At 52.4% G+C, this 25524-nt stretch overlaps 1 long non-coding RNA gene across 3 annotated transcripts; it reads right to left on the bottom strand.

Moving 5' to 3' along the window:
- LOC102166415 lies at positions 17891–24276 on the bottom strand. 3 transcript variants are annotated; one of them, XR_308900.3, is made up of 4 exons: positions 23957–24276; positions 18653–18777; positions 18117–18243; positions 17891–17931 (listed from the first exon to the last, which is right to left on the bottom strand). It is a non-coding gene; the product is annotated as an uncharacterized LOC102166415 (long non-coding RNA). The 3 variants fall into 3 exon arrangements; XR_002339988.1 differs by lacking the exon at positions 23957–24276 and adding an exon at positions 18918–20234; XR_002339987.1 differs by lacking the exon at positions 23957–24276 and having other exon boundaries at positions 18653–18911.

The following is a 25524-nucleotide window of genomic DNA, read 5'->3' as shown; positions in this document are numbered from 1 at the left end:
AGAAACAAACAGTGCACATCCCACGTCTTGTCCTGGTGCCAAAGGCATGTGCGCATATCAACCCCGTGTCCCCGCCAGGGCCGCTCTCTGTGGGGGACAAGCGCCCCAGTCATGGAAGTTTCCAGTGGCAGGAAAACACCGGCCAGGCGTGTAACGATCTGCATGGGAGCATTTGGCTCGGGGAACCCCAGTCGGCCACCAGCGGCCACCAGCGGCCACCAGCGCGGTGTTTGTCAGGGACAAATATTTAGATGTTCTACTTTTACAGGATAATCTTAAGGTCTCTGCGGCCTGGAGGGGACTTTTAGGGAGTTGAATGGGATGAGTTCCTATTTTAGAGCCATAGGATCACATAATTGAAAGGGTCCTTAAAAGATCAGCTTAATGTGGGGGCGGGGAGGAGCCTCCCTCAGGGATGATGAAAATGTTTTGAAAACTAGATAGAGGCCATGGCTGCATGACTTTGTGAACGTACTAAATGCCGCTGGATTGTACACTCCAAAATGGTTTATTTTATTTTATGATTTTATTTTTCACGGCCGCACGCTTGGCATTAACGGAAGTCCCGGGCCAGGGACTGAGTCTGAGCCACAGCTGCAACCGACACCACCGCTGCAGCAATGCCAGATCCTTTAATCCACTTTGCCAGGCAGGGGAGCACACCCACGCCTCTGCAGTGACCGGAGACACTGCAGTCAGATTCTTAACCACCCTGCCGCAGTAGGCACTCCTAAAATGGTTGATTTTATGTTATGTGAATTTTACCTCAATGAAAAAACCAAAAGATTATGTAGTCCAGGCTTTTATTTGGAAGATGTAGAGACAACGGCCCAGCATGGGGGCAGGTACAGGGCGACGCTCGTTTCAAGCTCACGCCAGGATGTAGGCAGTTCTCCAGCACCCTACACCCACCCGCCACCCGCCACCCGCCACCGCAGCCTTCCCCCCACCCCTCCACTCCACAGCCTCGAAATGTCTTCAGGCCATGGTCTCGGGCTGACGGTACTCTCAGCCCACAGAGGCGACACCTGTGTCATTGTGGGATCTTCCTGAGTTTGCCTGTGTGCATATTCTTCCCGCCATGAAGAAATAAAAGGGGACCTGACCCACTTTGCCTGGTGCACGTTCCTAAAGCATGATTTTTGCCCAAAGACCTGCACTGAGACGTGTTCCACGAACGCTAATCACCAGGTGTTAGAGCCTTTCTAGGGGCGGGTCTTTCCCCTTTCAGTCGTTGGTGAGCCATGAAAGAGGAAAGCCCCACGATCTTGCTTCTTGTCTCTGCCCATCTTGGCTCTTTTTTCTGCCAATTTCCCCATCAGGTTTATGGGGAGGCATCAAGGAGCCCTGGCCACGCAGAAATGACGCAGGTGCTGGGATTCAACGTTCCGCACCGCATCCACCCCGTGAACCTCAGCGAGCAGGGCCACCTCTGGGATGCTGGCCCAGAGGTCGCAGCACCTTCTACGGAGGTCGCAGCACCAGGCGGTGGCAGCAGAGCCGCCCTGGAAGTCAGGACCGGCAGATCCCAGGACGCTCACGGTCTGTGCCCTTCTCCGGACCCTCTGAGATCACAGCCCCTCGTGGTGACTCGCTGTTGGAGTTGGGAGGCCTGTGGTTTGCAGCCTAACATATCCTAAGTGAGACAAGATAGATGCCAGTCTACACTGAACCCAGGCTCAGGAGACCTGGGTCAATTCTGGCTCCAGCTCTCCCAGAAACCAGTGAGACCAGCATCCCGTTCTCCCTCTCTTCACCTGAACAGCGTGAAGGTGCATGAGATACGGTCCAAAGCTCTCGCCATCCCTAAGGTCCTGTCGATTTACCACGGCATGGGGTCACTGCCATGGATCCTGTGGCCCACGGTGGCTGTGGTTTTCGTCTCATTTCCCTCTCACTTCCTTTGGAAGCTGAGTGAAGGGGTGTTTTCTAAGCCTCCCTTCTCAGCGAACTGGGGAGGACTCGGTTTCTGTGCTGCGTGTACCTATTCAAATGAGGAGTCAGGGTTCCAGACAGGTGACTTAGGCGTGAACTACGTTGGGGGGAAAGGGGCAGAAAACCAGGATGTGACCACAGAAAATCAAACACCCAGGTTTTACAAGCCAGCCTTAGGTCTCGTCTCGTCATCCGTTTCATGCTGATGAAGAATGTACCCGGATTTTGGCCCAAGTCACCAATGTTTTGCTGTTCCTATTGATGCGCATCTGACTGATAGCGCGGAGGGGGTTCGCTGGGTGGTACAGGCCCAGGCGGTCTTCGAAAAGGCAAGGCTTGGGCCATCGGTTCTGAGTGTCCCTGGATTGGTCACTCACCTTCCACGGTCTCAGCTTCCTTGTCTCGGAGCTGAGACGCCCCTCTGACTCACAGGGCCCTTGATTTGGGGTACTACCAAGTGAGCAGGTCCACGTTCCCAGAGGGTTTGCCGCAGAGTGAGAACAGACCCGCCACCAAAACCGGTTCCAAACACGCTTGCAGAGAAAAGACAGCATCACCCGGCAAAGCACGGGGCAGACAGAACTAATTGCATAGTTACCACACTAACAATCCAGCAGCGAGAAAATGGATCCACTTTGCGGCAGAGTTAACTCCATGGGCCATGATGAGGGTTACCAGGGAACCGACTGGGTCCTTCCCCGGCACTCCCTGCAAAAAGACAACGTCTCTTCTGATCCGTGCTGGGGATAATTCCTGAAACCCAGTAAACCTAACACTCTCAGCTCCTCTCCCAAGAATGGGGGAGAATTCCCAATACCGAGCCTCGGGACGCCTCCCCCGGGGTGGGGGGCTGTCCAGGCAGCACACCCCATCACCAAGGCAGCCGTGCCACCCTGAAATATTTCCAAGGGGAAACACAGTGGAGATGGAGGCCTTTCAGGATGCTGTTCTCACATCCTGCTGCACAAGCAGAGCCCCTCTGCACGCACGCAGAAAACCCTGCTTGAACAACGACCACGGAGTCTGATGGGAAAAGATGCCAGCGCACGAGCCCCCTCTCCCAAACTCGTCCGCGCTGCTTTCAAGATGCAACCAAGTAAGGCAAATGGTAAAGGCAGCAGTTCATTTTGGCATTTTTGGATATTTCTAGAAAAAATAAAATTTTTGTTGAGACATCGGCTGGGGGTGTATAGACACTCAGGCCAAAGCAGACAGAGAAGCTCCGTTTTTTCCAACAAGCTGGTGTTTCAGACCAGAAAATAGGAAGAAGAGGGTGAGAGATGCTGCCCCTCGAATGCGTTCACCTCTGTCCTCCTTTAATTGTCGATCAGGGAGAATTCCATTCTCAGTTGTGCAAGTTTTTTTTTTCCTGGCTTGGGGCAGGGAAGCTGTGAGGCAAGAGGCCTCTTTCTCAATCCTTCTCTGCCTTGTTGGCTGCTACCCCGGCCACCACCAGCAGGGTCTAGTGCACTCACCTCTGTCGCAGGCTGGCCTCCACGCACACGCCCTGGTGGGCTCTCTCTCCCAGTGGCAGGCCAACCACTGCGGGACCGGAAAGCAGTGGGAAGTCTGGGCTTTGAGAGACCAACTTCTCTGCAGGGGCGGGTCACCTTCCCTGAGCAGGGGACCCTATCTGACCAGCAGAGATGGGGACTGGCTCAGTATTTCCACCTGCAGGTAGACCGCGGGGTCCCTTGTGGGGGGGCAGTGTCGCGTAGGAGCCGACATCGTGGACGCCGCAGGTGGATATGCTTCCACCCCCACCTGACCAGGGGGCCTTGGTCAAGGCATCCCCTTTCTGTGCTTCCTCAGCTTCCCCTCCTGTTAAGTGAGGGTAATCACAGAACTTCCATCAGAGGGTGCCCAGATCACACGGGGTAACCCAAGTAGCCACCCTTGCTGGTTTCTGAAGGGACGCAAAAGCAAAGGCAAAACCCCTGACACCTGGGAGTCTGTGTTCTCACTCCTTTCCGCAAACTCCACCCCTCAAGCCACCCCTGACACATAGTAGGTGCTCAGCAAATGACCGCGAGACAAACCCCATTGGGAAGACAAGGTGTGCACATGCAGAGCCCCCCAAGGCCACAGTGACCACGAGGTCAGCACCCGAGGAACAGAGCCACCCAAAGCCACGGTGACATGGCAGCAAGTGCACAGTGCAGGCGATAAACACGCCTCATCAACGCCCCCACCCCCGATGCCATCCCTAACCACGGAGAAGTGGCAGTCTCGGCGCAGGTTTTCAGTACACTCTCTCCATATGCTTTCCTGTCTGCTCTTCTTCCCTCTCGTTTCCTTGAAGCAGATTTATGTTATCACGTGTGTGGAACAACTGGCCCATTTTTCACTCCCGACACCGCCGTTCCCCTCGCCTCACCAGCTCCCTGGAGCACACTCTGCCCGGGCTTAGGCAAAGCTCCCTGGGCAGGCGTTTGCCTGAGCTGCGTTGTTTACTTTTCCAGAAGTCCCAGGGTACCCTTTCATAATTAGGAGCAGCAAGAGCCCCAAGACATATGCACATCCAATAAAACAGGTGCACTACATAGCCGCAGTCGTTTGAAAAGTCCTGAGTTACGGCCTAATAGTCTCCTCCTAGCAGAAGGCGGGAGCTCGTTGCGAATTCTGGTAAACCCTTGCGGTGGGAGACGCGACTTGACAGCTTTGATAAATGGCTGGAATCATGGTCCGCCTGGCCCAACCCACTCCAATCACCAGCTGCTGAAAATAATCCTTCTTAGACGTGCCCTTTGCGAAGGGCCGAGGCACGAACCGAAGCCCATTCCCAAGCTGGGCGCCTAATTTTTATTAACAATAGCTTCACTCGATCCATCATTGTTAACGGGAACATCTGAGGAAATTCATCTGGACCCGAAGCACGTAAGCGGGGGCCCATTACATCGCCCCCCCCCCGCCCCCGATGGAGCCTCCGTCACTGGCTGCATTGCTCACACACCCAGGGGCGCGGGCTGGCCTGGCCTGACGTTCTCTGGAAGAGGGAGAGTCTTGCCTTCAGAGAGCCGTTCCTGTCCCGGGGCCAGCGCTGGCCAAAGGCTCCCTGGTTGGTCCTGACCTCATTCCCCAGAAGCACTGGGGAGGCCGCTGGCCCCTGAGGAGGATGCGGGTGCAGGGGGCTGGCCCCAGGCTGAGCTGCCCGTGTCAAGAATTCACCTGACACCAGGGTCCGTCTTTTGCACCCTGGGCTATTCCCATAGTCAGGCCTCTATGTTCCTGACCAAGGTTGGAGAGCAAAGGAAGAGGCAGATGCCAAATTCCAGGCAGGAGAACAGCTGTGAGAGGGCTTTTAATGCCCTGGTACCCTTCCCACGGACCAACTGGACCAACCCACCCTGAATCCTGCAAACCAGAAAGCCCAGCGCTGGTCTTCCCAGGCTAGGGGCATCTTGGGAACAAGACGGTAGCCATGGACCAGTCCTCTGGGGCTTAGGTTTATTTCTACCCAGCAAACTGCAACTTCCAGGGTCAATGTTTAGAGAGATGCACAAGCATTCTGAACCCTGGGCCCTTCTGTAAAAAAAAAAAAAAAAAAATGTCATGAGCCACAAACAAGTGAGCTTGGATTTTCGGCAAGTTGGCCCATGATGGGAAGTTCTGGTTCTGGGGTCACAACGTGTTTTCAAAAGATCTGGATTTGAAGATGGACGCCTTTATGCCTCCGTTCAGACACTTCCGTGTGCATTTTGAAAGCGTGAAGCCTAGTGGAGCCATCAGAAGGTTTTTCTTCCTTCCAGGTGAACATGTCAGGGGTCCCCTTCTGTTAAAATGTCTTCACAGCCTCCATGTGCAGCGAGAGAGAAATGAAATAATTGCATATTCTGTAGGCGACCCGATATAAAGTAGTTGCTGTGAGTTCTTCATGATAAATGTTGCGGGGGGCGGGGGGACTTCATGGACTTTCTCGGTTGTACTTTGAACAGCAAAGGCAATGCTCATCCGAAGTCTTCCTGGGAGCTGCCGCGTCGTGTCAGTGAGAGCTCTCTGGACATGTCCAGGGCAGCGTGCGACATTCTGAAAAGGGAATGTTCTCGCCAAGGTGATGGGCCCTGTTTGGGCTTTTTTCAAAATAAAGGGTTTGCGCGCTTTATTTTTGGAGCGACCTGCCACAGTTCAACTCAGAGACTGAAGAACACTCTCAACTGCTTTAAAGAAGGGCAAGCGGAAAAGTTTGCAGCTTCGCTACAAACAGGGGAACACCCCACAAGTGACATGAAAGGCACGCATGGGGGATAATAACTGCTGAAAATATACTTGGGAACACTTAGCTTTTCATTGTTCTTTATGTACCTAATTGTTCAGGTATTGTCATGTCAAAAAAAGTTTCATGTGACATGTGTTGTTCCTTTAAAAAAAAAAGTCTAAGTCGGAGATGAAATTTACTTTCCTCGGCCCGTCGGGGCGGGACCGTGTCCTCTCGGGGAGGTGGCCTGTAGCACCTCTAGCCATAAGCACTCGGATTGTCACAAAAAGGCTGTCCCTCCCTTTCCTGCAGTGCCTGGGACCTTGACGACACATATCTGTGTGCAGTCTGTGAGGCCAGGCAGTGGGCGCCCTGCTGTGAGGGTGCAATGGGTATGGGAAGGGACACAGACTGACCCCAAAAGGATCCCGGCAATTTCAGCCCATTGTTTTCTCAACCTGCTCCCTCTGCTCAGTCCACCCTCTGTATCAGCGCGGTCCGTGCCTGAGAGCCCCAGGAGCTTCCGTTTCGTGAGTGAAACTCGGTCCCATCCTCGAGCCACCTCTGTTCCTACCTCAGGGCCTTGGCACCTGCTCTTCCTTCTGCCTGCAGCCCTCCTCACGGCCTGCGCGAGGCTGGGCCTTCTTGTCACCTGGGCTCGGCCTTCCCCACCCCTTGCCAGCACACTCTCATCTCTTGGGGTTCCTTCCTGGCACTTATTGCCTGGCATGAGTGTCTTCATTTGTCTACAAGTGAAATTTCAGAATCCCTGACTCAAATGTAATAGGCTCCGTGCTGGACAAACACCCTGTCCATCTTGGTCACGACAATGTCGCAGCCTTGACCACAGGAAGGGCTCAGTGGTGCTCGTTGCACACGTCAGTGAATCCAGGTAACCTAACCAACCCCTCTGCGTGGCATCTCTAGACCTGAGCACCATGACGGTTCCGATTTGTGCTCTGAAGGTCGTGAGCGTCGTAGATGCCAGGAGCTCAGCCCCGCACAGCTCCATGCAGGTCCGTGGGTTGGCGTTCTTGTTCTAACCACCTGTCTTGTGAGTTTGGGTCAGATGAGCCCAGCTCTGAGAGCCGGGGTGCTCCCAACATGGGTTTAAGGATGGGAGCTTGGAGCCGTGACACTGGCTTGTGAGAAATTAGCCAGAAGTCCATGTCCCCCGCTCCACGCCATGGGGATCGGCCCCGGGCGCCTGGCCTGGGATTCCAGTTCCTGCCACTGTTACATCTTGTTTGGACTCCGCTTGGGTTTTATTTGCAGGAGGACTTTACCTCCTCCTCTCCTGAGCCCTCAGAGCCTATCTGTACTCGCATTCTTTCTTTAGTAAACAAAACACAAAAACCCCAAACAAGCATATCCTGCCAGGAATAAAGAGCAGCAGCACTAAACATCTATCGTTAAGTCGGCCAAGGGGTCAACACAGGGACACGGGTGGACACAGCAGCCCAAGAGCTTGGCAGACCCCAACCTTCTGGAATGCACTCTCCACCAGGGACAGGACCCCCAGCACCCGCGGCCCCGGGGCTGCCATCAGAAATATGGAACCTTTGCGGTTGTCCCCAAAAGAGGGGAGCATGACTGGCATTCTGTGTTGGGGGACCAGGGGACGCTCCCCCCACCTGTCCTGCACCAACGCCACCAGGCCCTGTTGGAAAGCTCTGCACCTCTGATTCCTGGTGGAGGGCCCGGTGGGGGAGGGGGGTGGGGTGGGGTGGGGGGGCGTCAGCATCGCAATGACCTTGCCAGGCATGCAAACATGTTCCGAGGTCCGTCTCTTTGAAAACGCAGACCACACGGCATGAGTCACCTCGGGCGTAAAAGCATGGTGCAAAATTGCCCTTTACACAAGTGATTCATTTGTTTTTGAAATTAAACAATAATTGCCCTCCTGCTCTGTGTGTTTACACACATAAGCCGTGCCCGTGAAAACGGTGAGTCAGGAGGCAGAGCTGGGACGGGGTGGGGGTTGCCGGAAGAGAGTCCCCACTGGCGAAGTGTCAGCCAAGCACCCTGAACACACCGTGCTCTACTGGGACCGTTCTCTGGTCATTATTAATTCACTTATTCATTTATTCATTAAACCTCTCGGGGTAATTTACCATCTGAAAAGAGAGATGATGGCAGAAGTTTCGTGGTGGAACGTCTACAGTATAAGCCTGAATGAGACACTGTAGAGAATCTTTAAAAGTGTTTCAATAGTGAAAAATATAAACATTAAGGTGGGAAAAAAAGAGCTAAGTGTGTGGTGGTAAATTAGAATATGCTAATATATAAGAAACCCAATTACGTATTCATCACTTGCAGTGGAACGGTTATTGTAAGAGTATGGTCTTATAAAAATGAGGGTTATTATAAAATAATAGGGAATTTATCTCACCTTCCCTCGCATTAAGATACAATAAAATTACAATCCGAAAACAAATTAAGCCCTCTATTATCCTCATGAAGCATTAGCGAGGCCTGGGCAGTCCACTGGAAACCGTTTTGCTTGGCTGTGTCGATACGGATTTCGAAAGCAGCCTTGTGCTCTTCACTCGGTCGTGACACCTGAGACCTGGAGAGGACCTTCTAGAAGGAAACGGAATTCCCTTTTCGTCTGCAGAGGCCGCCGTGGCCACGCATGGCTGCGTGACTCGGCGTGGGCTGGAGAGACGGAGGAGGACACCCCTCGCTCTAAGCCCCCAACTCTTGCCTGGACGCAGGGCCTGAGCTCCCCGAGAACCTGAGGCCCACCCGAACCACAGGTCTTTGCCAGATCCGCAGGCTGGTCGGGCGCAGCCGGGGTTTGAGTGGGGGCCTATCTGGGCGCCTTGGTCCTGAGATGCCCGGAAGCACACTCTTTGGGGGGTATTATCCTAAAGGCCTGATGAAGCCCTTGCCAAAGGAGAGGAGACAAAGACAACGGAATGCAAAGATCAAATGTTCAGAGTGGCCCCCTCCCTCTCCTCTGTGAAGACAGGACAAATGAAATCCTTGGCCTCCAAGGCTAGGGGGTCCCCAAAAAGCTCTCCCTCCAGCCCTCCTGGGGGAGCCCCGTGTGAGCACGGATACTTCCTCCAGAGGACACCTGGGGAGGGAGACGAGCACAGGGTCCTCGCTGTGTGTGACAGACAGCCAGCGTCCTGGTCTCAAACCACAGGCTAAGAGGAGCACCTGCGGGAGCTCCCGCTGTGGCGCAGCGGGGACAGGTGGCATCTTGGGAGCGCTGGGAAGCAGGTTCGACCCCCGCCCCGGCACAGTGGGTTAAGGATCCGGTGCTGCCGCAGCTGTGCCATAAGTCGCAACTGCAGCTGGGATCTGACCCCTGGCCCAGGAGCTCATAGGCCGCGGGGCAACCAAAAAAGAAAAATAAATAAGTAAATGAAATGGCCTTTATATTTAAAGAAGAAGAAGAAGAAGAAGAAGAAGAAGAAGAAGAAGAAGAAGAAGAAGAAGAAGAAGAAGAAAAACAGCACTGCCTGTGCAGGACCGTTCAAAGCAATTAAAGCCCAGCAGCACCCACGGCTGGAGACCCAGGCCCCCAGTCACGTGCCATGTCTTTGCCTTTATCTGCTCTCTTTCTGAACAGAAGAACCAGGGCGATCCAGGGCGATCCAGCCAAACCCCCCAACATCACCCCCTCCTGCTCCTGTACTTCACTGAGCCCTGCAAACCCTGTCCAGTCACAACGGTCCCCCCGACGAGTCACCCACAGGACCCCTCCGCCCCACACACCACCCCGCCAGGAGTACCAGCCCCAGCCTGTCTGATCATGTTTCCCAAGCAAAGTACACTTATAATTTGTCTGGCTTCTTAATTTCTCCTAAGACAAAGTGACAGACGGCTCTTCCCCCTGTGTTGGCTTTTTATTACGTCTTCCTTTGTTTTTCCACCTCGCCCACCCTTCTCTTGCTCAGTCCTCTGCCATAGTCAACTGTCACTTCAGTTTTTGCCCCCGCTGTCTGCCTGGCAGCCCACAATTAGGCACTTATTTTATTACCTGGCTTCCTCCCCAATCCGATCGTGTGATGCATTTCTAACCCTGAGCGCCTGTAACACGACCACCTTGCCTTCCTTCCCTCGCTCCCCGCCAGCCCCCGCAACCCTGAACTTTCAGGTCGAGCCTGCTTCCCCTGTGTCCCTGGAAAACAGCCTTATCGGCAGCTCCAGGTTGACAGTCCTGTGTTTTCACTTAGAGCAATCAGTTCAATCAAATCAAGAGCTGTACTTCATGTTTTCAAGTCCCTTTCAATAAGATCAAGAGAGACAAACAGCAATCAAGAAAGAAAACAAGGAGATAAATTGGTCCCACGGGCAAGCTTTGGACCTGAGGCAGGACACACCTCTTTCTAACCTCAACTTGCTCCATTGTGTAACCAGAAGGTTACATAAATGTAGGTCAACGGTCACAATTCAGAGGAGCTCTGCGTGGGGTTTCTAAGGTTTTCTAGAATCGTTTGGGGCCGTTCAAGAGGAATTAGGAGCCCGTTGCTTGAAGGATGCCCCATTCGGAGGAAACCCAATATATTAAAACATCCAAAGTTATTTAACACATTAAGCTCTCCGCATTGTCAGCTGGCAAAGAGATTCCGGTGGAATTTTCTGGGCTGATGCTTGGGAAGAAACACAGGAAGGGAATCTTAGAGGTCACAGGGTATTTAGAGCTGGAAGAACCATTTTATCTAACTCCCGAATGTTTAGATGAGGCCCTGGGAGGTTTAGAGGTTTGCCCGAGGCATGTTATTTAGCTCCAAAACCCAGACTCTTTCGAGAGACTCAGTACCTGGAAGCAAATTTTTATTATCAGAAATATTGATTTTTTAAAATCTTGTTTCAAATTTGTTTTATGACCATAACCTCCTAATACGCTCTCCTTCTCTCCCCGTAACAGCTTTCTTAAGATGCAACCCACATGTCCTAGAACAATTCATCCTTTAAAGGTATCCCATTCGTGGTTTGTTTTGGGGTTTTTTTTGTGTGTGTCTTTTTGCCTTTTCTAGGGCCGTTCCCACGGCATATAGTGGTTCCCAGGCTAGGGGTCGAATCGGAGCCATAGCCACCAGCTATGAGCCAGAGCCACAGCAACTCGGGATCCAAGCCGCGTCTGCAACCTACACCACAGCTCATGGCAACGCCAGATCCTTAACCCACTGAGCAAGGGCAAGGATCAAACCCGCAACCTCATGGTTCCTAGTTGGATTCATCGACCACTGAGCCACGACGGGAACTCCCCATTCATGTGTTTTCATGTGCTCACAGAACTGGGCAGTCATTGCCCTAATCACTCTTTGAACATATCATCGTCCAAAAAGAACCACTTCCTCCTTACCGGTCACTCCCGCTCCCACCTCCTGGACCCCTGGCCACCACCTAGCACCTCCTATCTCTATAGGTTTGCCTATTCTGTAAATTTATTTTTCTTCTTAGCTTTTTAAGGCCCCACCCGAGGCAAATGGAGGTTCCTAGACTGGGAGTTGAATCAGAGCTACAGCTGCCAGCCTATAGCACAGCCACAGCAACGCAGGATTTGAGCCATGTCTGCAACCTACCCCAGAGCTCACGGCAAGGCCAGATCCTTAACCCACTGAGCGAGGCCAGGGATTGAACCCACAACCTCATGGTTCCTAGTCAGATTCGTTTTCACTGTGCCACAACGGGAACTCCCTATTCTGTAAATTTCATGTCAATGGAATCTCATAATATGTGGCCTTTTGGAGCTTTCTTTGCCGAGCTTGATGATGTCAAGGTTCATTCACGTTGTAACATGCATCAGCACTTCGTGACTTTTCCTGGCTGAATAGTATTCCATTGTGTGTTTATGCCACATTTTGCTCTGTGGGTGGACATGTGGGCTGTTCCCATCTGTGGGCTGTTATGAATAACATTGCCGGCCTTTCGCTTTTCCCTTGTATCAACACCACACGAACTTCCTTGGTAACTGCAGGGCTTTCTCCTAAACTTGTCTACCCAGTCCTAAGTCAGAGCATAAGCTAAAGACCAAATGCTGCTGGGGCCGACCGCGTGCCTCACCATCCTCCTTACTAGATGCTGGCTCCCCTGCCTTAAGCTTGGCATTATCTCCAAATGGCAGTGCGGTCTGTGAAAGAACCCTCGTGGCATTTCTGCCTGCCTCCACAGCTCCCTTTCTGAGTTCGCTCTGCTGTGCCAATCCATCCATTTTCATTTTGCACACCGGAGAGGCCCGGCTGACAGGTTTTTGTATGAAACCCTTCTGCTTTCCTGTCTCTAGACCCCCTCACTTCCCAAATCCCATCTGCATGACTCTGAGAGGCAGGAAAATGGAAGGTGATTCCAAATTCCTGAAACTGAATATCGAAGAAATGCCGTCGTTTGTTCAAGACAGAACGTGAACGTGGCCCAGGCCTGTTCATGCCGAGACCTGCCGGCTTTTCCAGGGGACCTCAGAGCAATGATTGGAGTTACAAGACAGAGAGCAGGAGCTAGCGCCGGTGACCAGGAATTCAAATCTCCTTTGGCAATTATTTATTTCCCTTTGAAAAATCAATAGGTAAAACAGGACACACACAATTAAAACGAGGTGCCCCAAATTCAATCATGGGAAGCAGCTGTAAAAACGGCATCATGACGTGGACATTACACAGCTCAGAAATATGGATGCGTTGCCCTGGGGAGTACAGCAGAGGTGGAAACAAGCCACAAGCCATCCATGCCACACCTCCAAGAGTCCTTTGGTCAAAGGCCGGGTCAACGTTTGCCTTTTAAGATCTTTTAAGAAAGCCTTTGCTAAGCAAATTAACGGTGTCAACAAGATTTCTGGTGACTGCTGAAACTACTTAAGGGTTCAAGCAGAGCAGAGATTATAGATGCCCCATTAGGCAGAGCAGGGATTATAGATGCCCCATCTCTTGTTGGGTACCACAGAGACGCATCAAACAGGCAAGCCCGAGAGACCTTACAACATGAAGTTCCAGCCATTCTTATTGTTTACTGACTATTTCCCCAAAGAATTTTCTTCCATCCTAGTATTCTAGCCCAGTTCTTGCTTGGTTTGAAAGTAATACAAAAAAATCTCTCTTTTTAATTGGAAAATTATTTGGCCTTTTACTCATTTAGCCAGGCCTCCCTCAGACATGAGTCCTAATTACAGTGCGACAAACTATTCTGGTCATGATATAGAGATTTACAGACCACTGAGAGCCACTGGTAAGGAACTTTTGAAATTGGAGAGTAATGCAGACAAATACAGGCACAGGGGAAGAGAAAAAAAAAAAAAAAAACCAACAACAAACAAACAAAAAAAACAACCCTGAAGTTCAGACCCATTAAGCTAAGCTCTGTCCTTAAAAACCACTTTGTGGTAAATACCAAGAGGCCGTGGGTGGTGCAGCATAGGATCTCGGCTCACCTGCACGCAAGGCCCCTTGGGGAATGCATCCGTGTCCTCATCTTGCAGAGGAACCTGCCGTCTGGCGAGGTTAATTCACATTCCCAAGAGGCTAAGGCCAGTTAAGGTCCTGGGCTACAGCACAGGGAGAAGGCGAGCCCTCCAAAGTAGTGATGCTGTGCAGGCAAGATATGTCACCGAGGGGTCAGGCTGCAGGGAGGCTCAGAAAGCTGGTGTCTAGGCAACAGCATCGGGACCATGTGAGCAAGGAGTGTGTGGGAAGGGAGCGAAGGCGGGAGGCACGTGGGAAGGAGGGGTCCCAAGAGGGAGGGTCCCCAGTGGAGAGGCTGAGCCTTGTTCCCATACAGGTGATCCCCCAGGTACCTATTCACAGCAGCCTCTCTGAATCTGTCATCAAACGGACAAAAGAGAGCATTGACTGGTCTAGAAAAGGCAGAATCAAAGCATGATGTTGGGTACGTAGGAATCTCTGCAGGGAGTCAATGGGTCAGGTTGCGAAGGACCACGGGCTTCTCCTGGGTCTGGGTGAAGTGGTCCCCAGACCAGAACTTCTCCAGTGGGGTGATCCAGCCCCTCCCTGGGGATATTTGCCAGGGTCCAGAGACATCTCTGATGGTCACAACTGGGTGAGGCTACTGGCGTGTGGGGGTCAAGCCAGAGATGAGGCTCAGTACCCAGCAATGCCCAGGACAGCACCCCCACTGGAGAGCCACCCAGACTACAACCCCAGCCATACCAGGGTGGGGACACTCTGCCTGTGACAGTCCACCTCTTTGTTCGATTTTGTGCTCACCAGGCGACCTTCACCTCTTGGCTGGTTTTGCCTTTGTGGCTGGTGGCACCCAAGAGCACCTGTGATTCCCACCACCCAAACCACCAAGATTCCTAATGACAGGCTTCCACACACTGTAGCCCTTACTACGTCCAGGCAGTGTGATCACCACTCACTCAATACAACAACAAATCTGCAGCAGACAGGATTCTGGTCCCATTTAGCAGAGGAGAAGACCGAACCTCAGAAAATGAAGCAGCTTACTCGGGACGACAGTCAGAACAGGAACCCACTCGTGGACTCCAGCGTCTACACGTCACCACTGCATTTGGCTGTCTCAGTAACGCCCTCCGTGCTTCTTTTGGAACCTAGCAGTTCACATGTGTATTTTCCTTTGATTTTCCCAACTATCCTGATGGCTGTCTGACAAATGAAGAAACTGAGGTTCAGAAATGTTCTGGCTTGCTGCCCATCATCAATGGAGCTGGGACCCTGCCCAGGGTCTGCCTTTCCACCCAACCGCAGCTGTCTCTAATCACAGTAGCCACAAGGAATGAGGAGCCTTCGATGGCAGATTGGGGTCCACCTTCCCAGAAAGGGATGGTTGCATTGTAAATTAAGAAATTGGGAGTTCCCGTCGTGGCGCAGTGGTTAACGAATCTGACTAGGAACCATGAGGTTGCGGATTCGATCCCTGCCCTTGCTCAGTGGGTTAATGATCCGGCGTTGCCGCGAGCTGTGGTGTAGGTTGCAGACGCGGCTTGGATCCCGCGTTGCTGTGGCTCTGGCGTAGGCCGGTGGCTACAGCTCTGATTCAACCCCTAGCCTGGAAACCTCTATATGCCTCGGGAGCGGCCCAAGAGATATCAAAAAGACCAAAAAAGAAAAAAAAGAAAAGAAAAAAAGAAACTGGCACCAACTGGCACACCAGTGCCTTCTGAGTCCAGTTAGTTCCGCCATGGAGTCCTAACAGGATCAAAGTCTAGACCTTCATGGTGGCAGATCAGACCCTGAGCCCAAGCAACAGCCTCAAGGTGACCCCCTGTCACCCTGTGCCATCAATCACCCTGAGACTTCAACCCATGACACGACACACTAATTAACAAAGCACCGTGTCACCAAACAACGACAGAAGAGAATACCAATGCCGCCGTATAAAAATTAGTGGGTATAAGTTTGACATTTTTGCAGATAGCAGCCGTTCAGAGACACTTCCACTTGCAGATGAAGCGCCCATGAAAAATGCCCTCGTGATGTCTTCAGGCACCATTATCTAGAATAGGCGTCAGCAGCTATTACATCCTTAATGTTTGTAGTGACAGTTCAGACTCAGAAGTGTTCCATCAAATGAAGATGCACATTTTGATATTGCTAAGAACACAGACGTCCTTGAAATGTGCTCCCTTCATCAGTTCTGCTAGCTTCACTTCCACGGCTGGCCCTGTTTGAACTCCATTCTCAAGCAGCCAAACTCTGCCCAGCCCTGTCCTCTCATTAGCAAAAGAAGCAGAAAGCTAATTGGTTTTTAAGCTGCTGATTCCCTGCATTCATCACTAAGACACAACAACCGGTTCCTGCTGGAGCGAGGGCTGGTTTGTGCCAAGGCAAAGATCCAGCAGTCTTTTGTCTCAGTTTATGTGATGACGGCTGGTAATTGGAAAATTACCTCTAAATTCATCCTTCCAAAACAGCCGAAGTCCGGTCGCACTGCTGAAGGGTGCTTAGTCTACAACTTCCTGACAGATTGCTGGAAAGAAGCCAGATGGAATTCTCAGGAAGAAAGCGGGCGAATGGTGCTAGAGCAAACAGTAGGATCAAAGGCATGTGGGTGCACATGCCCTCAGGAGCCCGCTGCCTCCGTCCTCTGGAAAGCTCCACGTCATGGAGGGTCTGTTTGCCAGAGCTAAACGCTCACACAGGGCTAATGACAAGATTGAGTTTGGCCGTGTCTGCCACTGTCAAGCGCTTCAGTCCACTGCAGGAACTCAAGACTTAAAGGGCGTTAGAGGAACTCAACTTTGATTTAAAAGCAAAAAAAAAATAGCTGATAGATTTGTCAGGTTTAAAAAAGAAAGCAAAAAGGACCGACACTGGGCCCTTCAAGTTCATTCAGCAGACAAACACCAGGCACTGTTCAAGGCTCTGTGGGACCTAGGGGATCAAGCCAGCCCTGCTCTCCTGGGGCCGCATCCTTGGGGAAGGCAAATAATAAACAGGTGAACACATACACAAGAATTCGGATCAAAGAGACAGTAAAACAACGGGATGATGACAGAAACAGTGTGTTGGGAAGGGACGTATTCCAGAGAGCGGTCACACTGGGGAAAGTACGCTTTGGATGAAAAGGAGCTGCTGTGTTTACATCTGACGGAGGAGACTCCCCCACCCAGAGCAGGTGTGCATTTGGCATTTGTGGGGAGAGCTTAGGCCAGGGATGCTGCAGTGCAGAAACACCAGGGCAGAGAGGGAGGTGGTGTGAGGTCCAGGACAGGGCTGGCAGCTGCACCAGGCTGCCCTGCAGGCCAGGCTGAAGTGTTGCCTCTGAAAAAAGCAGCCAACATCTTGGCCTCCTTCTGGATGACGTTTGCAAGGTCCACAAACCAAGGACTAATTTCGTGATGCTCCAGCTCAGGCTGTTGAAAACAATAAGGACGACCCAGGTCCCAAATGAGCATCTCCCTGGACGGTAACCTGATGAGAAAAATGTTTCATCTGTAATCACAGACATGTCATTCAAGGGAGAGAGACGGGGACAAGCTGGCCTGTGTCTGTGCCTTTATGGCCATAAGAAAATAACGACAGCTCCCTCCCCTCCGCTTGGCCATTTCACCATCACCCTCAACAGAAGGACACCTTTCATCTCTTTCCTGCAAATCCAGTGGCAATACGACAGGCGTTCTGGCAAAGATCACACAATGATGAGGTCAAAAGCAGGGACCCAAGCACCCCCAGGGGACAAAGAGCCGTGAGAGGAGCGATAAGGGGAGAAGAGGGCTTTCTAAGGTAGAGAGTGGGTGGCACTGCTCCCGGGACCGAGGCGCCTATGGAAACCAGAGCCCAGCTTCTGGTGGCAGAATATATATCCACACGGCCTTGGGAGCCGGCCGTGACCTTCTGCACCTCACGAGGGCTCTGAGAACAGGGAACTGGGAGACGGGGCTCAGAGCTGGTCTGCGCAGTCCAGGCAGACACAGAAGAAGGCAGATTTGAAGGATGCTTCAGAGCGGGACTCAGGAAGACGGGCAAGTAAGAAAACGTGCAGGGAGCATGTGTGTGTGTGTGTGTGTGTGTGTGTGTGTGTGTGTGTGTGTGTGTGTATGTGTTGGGGAGGATGGTGAGAGGTGTGTTTGATGGTGGTGCAAAAAGTGTGGGAGTGACGGCGAGAGATGGGGGTTCGGTTCTGAACACAGTCTAAAGTAAATACCGTCTAAGAGTTCCCGTTGTGGCTCAGTGGTAACGAACCTGACGGGGATCCATGAGGACACAGGTTGGATCCCTGGCCTTGTTCAGTGGGTGAATGATCTGGTGTTGCCATGAGCTATGGTGTAGGTCGCAGAAGCAGCTTGGATCTGACGATGCTGTGGCTGTGGCGTAGGCCAGTGGCTGCAGCTCCTAGCCTGGGTACTTCTATACATTGTGGCTACGGCCCTAGAAAAACAAAACAAAACAAAAGTGAATGTATTCTAAATTCCCCATGAAAGCCCCTCAAGAAGCAGCAATAACCTCTCACAATAGGTCCAACCTCTCCAGCTTCTTCTCCCAAGTGGGGAAGGGCACCCTTTCTCTGGCAGGAACCCTGGGGTGCCTGACGCCCACCCTGACCTCGTGCACACCTGCTGGTCGGGAGTTCTGGCTGTGCCCGGACTCTCAGCCCTGCGACCTCAGACAAGTCCACGTGGCCATCGTGGCAAGAGGTAAACAGAGGAAGCCTCGCAGCTTCGCTGTCACCAACTGGGGAGCCTGCAATGTCACACACACTTTAATCACCATCCCTTCCAGCACTTTCTCTTTTCAGGAAAACAAAGACTTCCCAGATTCCCAAAGCACTTCCCAGCACTCTGGGAAGGACCCACTGTGCCAACCACCCAGCCCCTTCCTCCTGCGTCCTCTTGTTTTGTGACAAAGTCAGGGACCAACAGGAAATAGCCCATTTGGCTTGGGCCCATCTGGTTCCTGCATCCGTCCGTTTGGTTTGGTTAACAAGAGAACTTTAAACTCCTTTTAATTGGTTTCCACAGTTTAAAATGCAGAGGCGTGTTTACTGACACCCTCGGCCCGGCTTATCCAGAACAATAAGATGAGCAGCATCTGCTGCTGCAGCTGAGTGAAGCTGGGAGCACTGTCCCCTCGGCCAGAGTCTCCCACGGACCTGGTCCCGAAAGGCAGATGGATGGCTTTGCTGCCTTTGTCCGAGATTTTAAAACATATCATGTATCCATAATTGATGCTTCAGCCAAGCAGTCGCTGTCCCAGGAGCTGAGCAGGATTCCAGGGCTGCAGAGGAAACGAATTTGTAAAATGAGCCCCAGCGCTCCCGCTCTCCGGGGACCTCCCTGGCCCTCGAGGGACAGGCTCGTGACCTTGGCCCCCAGGCGTCATCCGCCCCCCCATCCTGTCGGAGGCTGTTCACGCACCGGCTCTGTGAATGAGAGGACTCCGGACTTTGAGCCGCTTGGGGTTAGCGCCAGTGTGGCTCTGAACCACCAGCACAGTTCCAGGGTCTGGTACACGAACACACACGCCCTTAACGTCTGGAGAAGGTACGCATGGGCCTCCCACATGCGCCTCGTGGGAAAACACAACGTCCTTCCCAAGACTTCTGCCCATTCCCAAGGAGCTAACATTCTTAGGGTCACAGGGATGCTGGGGGGCGGGGGGCCAGTGCGTGGCTATAAAGGGGTGGCTGGAGGGATCCCGGGGGTGCTGGAACTGTTGTTGTAGTGGTGGCTACACAAATCTACACGTGCGATAGACCTAGACAGGCACACACGCAAAGGAGCACACAAAAAACTGCGAAAGACTAAATAAACGGTGGACAGCACCCACGTCTGCCTCCTGGCTTTGATGTTGCGATGCACACATGTCAGATGTGGGCATGGGCGGGGGAACACGGAACCCCCTCCTGCACACTCGAGTTTGGCAACCTCCTGTGAATCTATAATTACTTTCAGAACAGAAATTCTAAAAACAAAACCAACATCCTATGGTGGCCTCTGCGTCCAAGCCTCATTTCTGGGTACCTCCCCAGAAGTGCCCCGTCCTGGCCCGTGCCGCACACGTGCAGACGTGGAACCTGCCTTCTGCCCGACTCTACACGTACACACACACACACACACACACACACACATAGATACACACCCCACACACCTCCCCCCAGGCCAAGGCCCCCGTGTGCACAGCAGAGCTCACTGATGGCTGGAAGGGGCACACGCCCGTGCAGGTTCATGAGACGCCCCCTAAGCACTGCCTGCCACCGTGCAGGGCAGGGGGCCTTGAACAAGGGAACTGAGGTCCACTTGCACGCCGGGGGTGTCTGGAGCACACAGCTCAGCGCTACGCACTCTCGGACATGGATGCTGGGGACAGGCTGACGTGGGGGCCCCGCCACTAAGACCCCGTGGAGGGTCAGCGCCCCACTCCCCACGTCCCTCTCTGCTCTTTCCCCACGTGCCCCTCTCCTTCAAAATCAAACAAGAAAAAGCAAAAGCGAGAGAGGCCAGCTCTCTCTCTCGTCTCCAAGGCACAGCAGTTTCCTTATCTCGCTTGGGGTGTGGCCTGGGTTCCCCTTCCACCCACAAGCAGCTAATCAGGGTCATTTCCCATGTCAGGGACAGTCCTGCTCTCCAGAGAGATGAGGAGGGTGTGGCTTTGGACCACATGCCCCCCTTGCCGGCTCGGCCGAGGGGCGTCTGCCTCAACAGCAGCCTCGGGGAGACCGGGTTTACCCATCGGCCTCCCACTCGCTCATCGGGAAAGGACCCTCCCCTCCCTCCCTCCTCCTTCCTCCCCCTGCTCCCCTCCCCCTTCTCCCCGCCCCTCTCTCTTTCCTTCCATCGCTCAGTCCACGAATATCTGGTTGGCTCCTCCCAAGTGCAGCCCGAGGACCCACAATTAAAGAGAAGACCGCGGCCCCCACGTCTCAGCAGGCATCCTGCAAACACGGAGTCTCCTCTGGGTCCTCTGTCCCCCCAAAGGCAGCCCCTGTTCCAAAAGGAAACCATCCCTGCCCCTTTCCCAAGCAATGAGTCTGAATTTTAATTCTGTAGAACATGTATTTTGGAACATGTGTCAGCGAAACGCCAGACGTACTTTGGGCAGAAGAGCTAAGCCCTGAACACACCCTCCGCCTCCGTCCGGGGACCCCCCTTCGTTGTGCTGCATTATGGCAGCAGCCTTCGTAAGTCCTACACACAGGGACCCCCAAGAAACTGCAGACGGTGTTACCCTTACACTAATGCTGACAGCTCACCTTAAAAGGTAAACGGAACACCTTACACATTTATTTTGAACACTCAGCTCTCACAACCAGGGAAGATTATTGCACGAAACTATTGCACAACGCCTCATTCAGGTCCGTTCATTCAACACACATTCGCCAAGCGCCCTGCACATGGCAGCCTGACTTAGTCCCGGGCAGAGAACAAACAAACAGCAGAGCAAACCCAGGCCGGACCCATGCCCCGGGGGAGCGTTGCACGGGCCGTCAGCACACCATCAGCCTTCCATTTTCGGAGGCGATGCCAGCCACTTTTAAGTGCTGGGGACAAGGAAGCTGACAAGGGACAGTGGGGCTTCAGTTCTAAACAAGGAGGTCAGGAAGGCCTCCGAGAAGGGACAGGGATTTGCAGGAGGCAGAAGAAGAGCCATGCTGCCTGGTGGGGCAGGAACACTGCGTGGGGCGGGAGCGCCGAACTAGAGGGGAGGCGAAACTTCCCCCTGCCTCTCAGGGTCTCCAGCTGCACCTGAGAATTAAATGGCTCGAAAACAGATCAACAGGAGAAAGGCTTCCAGAATGTTTCACGGACACGGGTGCCCCCTTGGGAACAAAGACCCGGTGAAGGGGCCGGGCCTGAGTATTTGTCCTCCAAAAACTGTGGATAAGTAACAACACAGCAAAGCAAGGTGGGAATTATTTCAACAAGCCTGCTCCGTTTCTCTCGGCCACCACTCCCCATCTTGGTGACAGAACTGTGCCTCCTCCTGGTACAGAGTGCTGGTCACAGGGGGTTTCGTCTCCTGCTTTCAGGAGGTGGGGGGGAGTCAGGGGCCCCTTCTTGCACCTGCTCTTTTCCAAGTGCCTGCAGCTCAAAACAATCCTCATGCCAAAGCAGGGTGTTTGGGGTGGCACGTCCTGCTGTCCTTTAGAGAGCAAAGTCCCTGAGGGACAGCCTGCTTGGGTGGGTGAGGAACACTAAGGGCCGGGTGGCAGGAGCCGGGCGGGAGAGAAGCCATTGCCTGAAGTCTGGGGGCGGCGGGCGGGCACCAGGTCCTCCGGCCCCTGGAGGGCTCTGCGTGGGACCCCTTGGTGTTTCAGGCAGAGTGTGATACCAGTGGCCCAGCTGGAGTGGAAGCAGCAAAAAATCAGGGGGTGGTCAGATCCTGGGAATATTTTGGAGTCACCAGGATGGATGGATGCAGTTGCGTGAGAAAGAGGCACGTAAGGTGTTTGGCAGGAGTATCTAGAAGGCTCTCCATCAACTGGTTTTCAGGATTTGGGTCAACTGTTCAGTGTTCGGCAAGTCACATTTGTCCAGCAGGTGCCCCGACAGGGACAGAGGTACCCCGACAGGGGGGTAAAGGAGCTTCCCGTCGTGTGAGATCCATCACGCGCATGATTCACCAAAAGCGCCCAGCTCAGTGAGGCCCCCCAAGGGAGAGGATGCGGCAGGAAGGTCCAAGGATGAGGCTCAGGGACCCCAAGTCTGACAAAGGGGTCAGAAGGAGGAGCAGGGCGTCAGCCCGGGAGACTGGGTGTGGCCAGAATCTCGGGGACCCGGGAGGTGGGGAAGGCGCGTGCACTTGGGTTAGTCTCGATACCACGGGAAGGAGCAGCCGCCAGCGCAGTGTCTTAAGACAACACAGGTTTATTCTCTTAGCGTCCTGGAGGTCAGAAGTCTAAGGAGTGGCGAGAGCTGGGTCTCTCCTGCAGGCTCTCAAGGAGACTGTTTTCCAGCATCAATTCCCTCCCTTGGCTCGAGGCCCCTTCCTGCAAAGCCAGACGCACAGCGTCTCCTACCCCCTCCGTCCCCATCACCCTCCTGCCTTCCTCCGACTCTGGCCCCTTGTGGGGACCTGGGCTCACTCGGGGAGTCCAACAACTTCCCCACACCTGCACCGTCCCTTCTGCCAGGGAAATGCATCGTCCTCGCTTCCAGGGACCAGGACTTACACGGGTTTGGGGCCCCAGGATGCTGCCGGCCACGCAAGTGACAAAAGTACGTGAAAAAGGGGCCAGCCACCAAGAGCATCAACTGCCCCTGAGGGGTCCAGTGGAGGAGCCCAGGGAACTGAGCATGGGCCCATCCACGTGGTTACGCTGACCTTGATAAGCGCAGGGAGCAGCTCCTGCAAGGAGGAGGGTGTCCCAAACTGTCCTCAGTCCTGGACAAACCGGGTGTCACTGCTCTTAGGTTTTCAAGTAGAATTACCAGCTCTAATTAGCACCTAATTAGGTATGATCTAACTAACTCTGCCCCTGAAGTTAAGCCTTTTTCTAATGCTACACCTACCAGAGAAATATAAAAAAGTAAAATAATACCTCTTTATCTGTTCTCTGCCAGAAGATTTAGGGATGTCATTTTTTTAAAAGGCAGATTTAATTTTAGAATGAGCCAAAGAAATCTAAAAAGTGAAGTTCAAAAGACTTGTAGAGGAGTTCCCTGGTGGCTCAGTGGGTTGAGGATCCAGTGTTGTCACCACTGTGGCTCTGGTTACTGCTGTGGTGTGGGTTTGATCCCTGGCCCGGGAACTTCCACATGACATGGGTGCAGCCAAAAAAAATAAATAAAATAAAATAAGTTCCAAGTACAAGAAAAAAAAAAAAAGACGTAGAATTCCAATGACGTCAAATAATTTTACTGTAGATAACAACTGTCACATACACGAATGAAAAATAATAATGAAATACTCACGTTTATTTTGCATTTACTATATCCCAAGCGCTGTGTTATTTTTAAGCACTTGTCATGGATTAGCACATTTATTCTTCAGTATAATGAAATTGAAGCAGTACTATTATTAGTATTAGTATATTTGGTCAAGCTCCCAGCATGCAGAAGTTCCCCTGCCGGGAATGGAACCTCCCCCCAGCAGTGACAACGCCAGGTCCTTAACTGCTAGGCCACCGGGGAACTCCAGGAAGGCAGTTTGTTAGGCTCAAGTTACAGGTGAGAAAATAGATACTCAGAGAGGGTGAGTAACCACTGAAGGCCACACCGCAGGGAAGCTGTGTACCATTTTTACCGCAATATGCTGCTTCCTCTGAATGCTGAAAATGGAGAGGCAAACGGAACACAGGCCACAAACCCTCTGCATTTTTTTCAGGTTTTTGCGCCTCCAGGCTTTTTTTCCAACAACAAAAAAGTAGATTACCTTTTTTTTTTTTTTTTTTTTTGCACTAGTGTTGTGTACTATTTGAAAAAACTTATGCACAGAAATAAAAAGGAGTCCTTACCATTGCCCCCTTCAACGCCTCCAGCCCCCAAACTGAGCACCATGAATGGGCTGGAGCTCGCGTTTCTGGATTTTTCCCTCAGGCAGCTTGTTCTCAGACTCCATGAATCCGATTGAACATAATAAAGCTTTTCTCGTGTATTTATCTATTTATTTCCCAAATGATCCTTCACACTTAAGCAGGACATGGCAGAGGGTAGCATGACAAAGTTCCGGATGGTTCTGGAACTCCCAGCCCACGTCTCCGTGGGGGTCTGATCCCCACGCTTGCACCCTGCCCCCTCCCTTCTCACAAACAAGCTACATGGTTTCAGAAACTTTCTCCCGCAAACTCCTCACCCCTGTGGCGAAGTCCAGGAGCATTTCGGAATTGCTCATTAAATAAAAGTGTGTTCACTCTGTGTTCATACAAAGGTCAAAGTATAACAACCCACATAAAAACAACGTTTGCCCGGGAGGTTAGCTGGCATGTTCGGCAATGGACACTCCTTGCCACCCATTGGTTGGAGGCAGGATGACAGCAATAACATCTCGGGCAAAAGAGCTGAGCTGTTTATTACTCTTTGAATACAAAACATCTTTGTACACTCAGAGAAGCCGATCTTATCGTGCTGAGAGTGGATTAAACAATAATTTACTACCAATCGCTCGTTAGCCACCAGTGCAATATAAGTAAATAAACACAGACACGACCAACCGTGCAGAAGAAAAACCTGATCTCTATCCTCCAGTCCTACTCTTTGACAAACGAACTTTCCAGCATCTTTTCCTTAGACTTGAGCTGATGAGAGTAGCACACACACCGTTGAGGCAGTACGAACACACCTTAGGGAGCTGCCAGGCTACCCCTAACCTGCCGTGCGTCAAATTCTCTTTCCCCAAAAGCAGGCCCGTGGTCCATCCTGGGAAATGGCACATCCAGGTCAAGGTTGGAAATTCTGGGCACCAGATCACCTTTCAGAAAGGCCACTGAGCTCCCGTTTCCCAACAGTGGAGTTCTCAGAGTTATTTACAAACACCCACCCAGCGCATGAATGAACAAGTGGTGAATCAGGTAAGAGAAGTTCCAGGAAGATTTCCTAAAACGAAGAGGTCAGCGATGGCCCGCGAGTGCTCAGGCAGACATCGGCGCGGAGCTGCCGGAGCAAAGCACCCCGACATGGATTAATGTCAGACTCCAGGACACACAAACCCACCTCACCCTTCCTGGATGCTAGAGAGGCGAGAAAAGAGGTTGGTGAAAGGCTATGGATGCCAACATCCAGCGATGCCGCGGAGTTCCCGGCACCCTCGTTGTCCTAGGCACGCTGGGCACAAAACTACTGACAAAGAAGCCCTGGCTGCAGATTTTTCTGGCAATTCCAGCCTTTACACACCATTTCACCAGGGAACTGCTTTTTCGCTTGGGAACCTCAACAACTTAAGTGCTTGTAAAGATGCTGCCCTCCAGTTAGGGGGCCAGGGACCAATTAAGTGGTAAGGCTCGTGCCACTCACTCTGGAAGCAGGGAGCAGGCTGAGAGTGATTTTCAAAGACGATGACGGCACTTGCTGGTCTGCTCCATTCACT

The sequence above is a fragment of the Sus scrofa genome, chromosome 17, assembly GCF_000003025.6.
Source record: "Sus scrofa isolate TJ Tabasco breed Duroc chromosome 17, Sscrofa11.1, whole genome shotgun sequence".
NCBI classification, from domain to species: Eukaryota; Metazoa; Chordata; class Mammalia; order Artiodactyla; family Suidae; genus Sus; species Sus scrofa.
Note: the sequence above shows the minus strand (reverse complement) of the source record. Positions and strands in the feature narration are given on the sequence as shown.